A 3,453-nucleotide genomic window follows, 5' to 3' on the forward strand; every position below is an offset into this window, starting at 1 on the left:
TGAACAATAAGCAGACAAAATAATTGCATAATAAAAACCCACAATATTTGACACTCACATCCCTATCCCGAAGTAAATCTATCCTTAGTCTGTAGTGCACGACTCGAGGTCCCTTCTCGCTCGATGTTGGTTGATAACCTGACCACCTGTGACCCAACACATGTGATCCACAACGGGCATAAACCATAAAAATAATGATAGACAAAACAAGTATTAGCGTTGAGTACCTCGAAATCAATGGCCAATGAAAGGAATCAAACCCCTTAGGCCTAAAATATGGAACCCACCAAAAGATCCATGACTTGGGGAGATGCAATAGACTAGCCAGCTTAACCACGTGTCTGTTGGCCACACGACACAAGCACCTGTATCACCACGACAGAGCGGCGGTTCCCTATCTATAACTATCCATGTCCTCCAATCTCGCTACGTATGGCAGCCACCTAATACGCATGTGTGTACCACATTTGTCACCGAAGAGCTGTGTCAATAATAGCATCATGATGTACACTCTCGTGTACCTCCAAACTGTCACCTCGTCTGCACCCTCGAAAAGGTCACTGAATGTCTCCTACATCCAAATGTATTTCACAGTGAACTTGTCGATGCAGTCTGCCGGCGACAACACACCCAATAACTCCTCGAATCATTCCCATGCTGGACGACTGTCGTTGATATATCGCTCGAAGTCCGTCAGACATCCACTGACATACTGTCCATTGATCGAAAGTCCTAGCTGGTACGCTACATCCTGTAGTGTAATCATGCACTCTCTGAACGACAGGTGGATTGTATACATCTTCGGACGCCATCTCTCAACAAATACACTCACTAATGGCTCATCCAACCTAAATCAATCGCGAAATGGGCTAGGCCAGCCATCTGTAAGTACGGCATGATCCTATCGTCTTAGGACATACCATGCTACCTCTTTATGCTCGTTATACATCGGTGGAATTGCATGATAATTAAATAATTCTCTTAGAACTATAACACTTTCGAAGACAAAAATCACTTAAATCAGATAATTCTAATAAAAAAACAATTTAACCAAATTTGAATTAAATTCTATCAGAAGATAATTAATCTAATATTTACGACGGAAAGCTAAACCATTTAGTTTATAAAAAAGATTGTAGTGCCTCATTAATCTAACATTTGATAATTCAATTTTTTAAATAAATTAAATCATTCAAAATTCTTGTTAATATTCTATTGCCTAGTTAATTCAATACGTGATGACCAAATTAATTTAAATTAAACTCGAACAAAATCTCTAACCTCGTTAAACTTCTAACAATAAAAACTCACAAACTCTAGCCATACATGTTAAATCTACTCGTCAACATACTTAGAAATCCCTTATTCAACATGCATTTGTGACTTTAATCTTCTAATACACTACTACCCCTAAATCAATACTCTAACTACTATTTGAAATTTAATGATTCTAATAATTCTTTATTTCTTAAAGAAAATAAAAAAATAAATTTCATTTACTAATCTCTTCATGCGCACTACCAACAATATGGGCGACTCTATCCAACTGATAGATTCGATTTGGGTCGTCTTCCATTTCCGCAGTGTCACTCTTCTACTTTAGATTGCCTCAGTTCCTTTGGATTTTTCGTTGTGGAGGGGTGGTGTAATGTAATTCGAAACAAGTAAATTCGAATTCTATATAGAAGTTTACATGTAAATCAAATTAAGGTGTGTCGATATTTGATTTACATTGGAAGGACGTATACATATTAATCAAATTAGAGTGTGTCGATTTACAATGTACAAAAATTATAGGCTAAATCGATAAAAGTTGTATCGATTTATAATGGACGATGTCAAAATAATGTGCGTCGCATAGTAAATCGAAGCTACTTGCTTCGATTTATTCTAAACTCTACCAATTAGATATATGCTAATTCAAATTTCTACTATAATTTGTAATTCAACTTTAGCTAATTTAATTTATATAGTAATATGCTTGAAGATATTCACGTAAAGTTTTTTATTTTGGATTATTCATGTAATATTGAGTTGCCTTTAGTTTATATAAGTTTTTTATCCTAATTTCTATGTATTTTAATGTAATGCAAGTAGTATAAAAATTATAGATACTATTATAGAAATAATTTAAAAAATGTAGTGGTGATTGTGAAAATTAAAAAATAATAAATACTATAATTTGATTTAAAATTTAAAGTTTTATCCCCTAATTATGAGATGTATAAATTAATATCAATTAATTAATAAAAATATGTGTTTTTGATTCTTCAAAATCTACATGACCAACCCCATTAATTAGCATAACCCTATCTACCTGACTCCTCGAATCAAATGCTTAACTAACTAATGGCATTGAAATATTTTGTTAAGATTTTTCGTAAAGAAAAGTATGAGAAGTCAATGTATGTTTTATACAATGTGTACAATAGAATTAAATTGAAATTAGAATTAAATTAGAGGCAATTAATTAATTTTGAGTAGTTTTCAATTTAAAATTTGAATCAAATCATGATTCCCGTTAGTTATGTCAATTAATTAATTTTGAGTAGTTATGGCAATTCATTAATTTTGAATAGTTTTTCATTTAAAATTTGAATCAAATTATCATTCTCGTCAGAATCAAATTAGGTTTATCTCCCTTTTCCAATACGGTGTAAACTCTTCTCTCACTCTCTTCTCGAAGCAAAAGTCGGTACAGTGCCGCCACGGTTACCAGTCACCGTCGGACATCGCGCTGACACTCTTCCGACTGGCGCCGTCGTCCGCAAGCCACCGTACGTAGGGAGGACGCACATATTGTGTGAGTCGATTTCGCAGCACCGCAGCAACCCGGACGTCCAGCGCCTCCATCGCAGTCGGTTTGTGCCTTCTTCCTGTCGCCGGATGTTCACTTTCTCTGCGAATATGGATGGTTATTTTTGGGTGCTTAGTTGTAGACAATGATTGCTGGTTATGATTTATACACGTTCACATTGGATGTTCGTTTTTGTATGATTTTGGATGTTCACTTTCTCAGTTTTTGTGGATGTTTATTCTTCGATTAACTCAACAAGACCCAGGTAGCAGCGCTGGGATGATGCGAGCGCGTGGTTTGGGGCTGCAACTCACGTCGGTGATGCTGATAGTTGCAGGTCACGGATGTTCGGCCGCGTGAGGAGTGACAGAGGTTCTTCCGGCGAGGGCGTTGGTGCGAGGAGGCGGAGCGCGACAGTTCCGGTCGGCAGGAAGGGAGGCTACACGTTGCACAGAAACATAGCGGTTGGATGCAGGTTGCTGCGCACGGCGGGGCGGTGGAGAAAGGGGGGAGGGTTGCGGAACAAACAATGAAATTTTTTGGGGGGTAGGATAACGGTAGGTGATGAAGGGTTAATGTGAAAGAATTTGGGATAAATTAGGGGTAGATATTAAAAAATTGAACAGACAACTAGAAATTAGGGATAATGATGTTTA

Source organism: Arachis ipaensis, chromosome B01 (genome assembly GCF_000816755.2).
Source record: "Arachis ipaensis cultivar K30076 chromosome B01, Araip1.1, whole genome shotgun sequence".
NCBI lineage: Eukaryota > Viridiplantae > Streptophyta > Magnoliopsida > Fabales > Fabaceae > Arachis > Arachis ipaensis.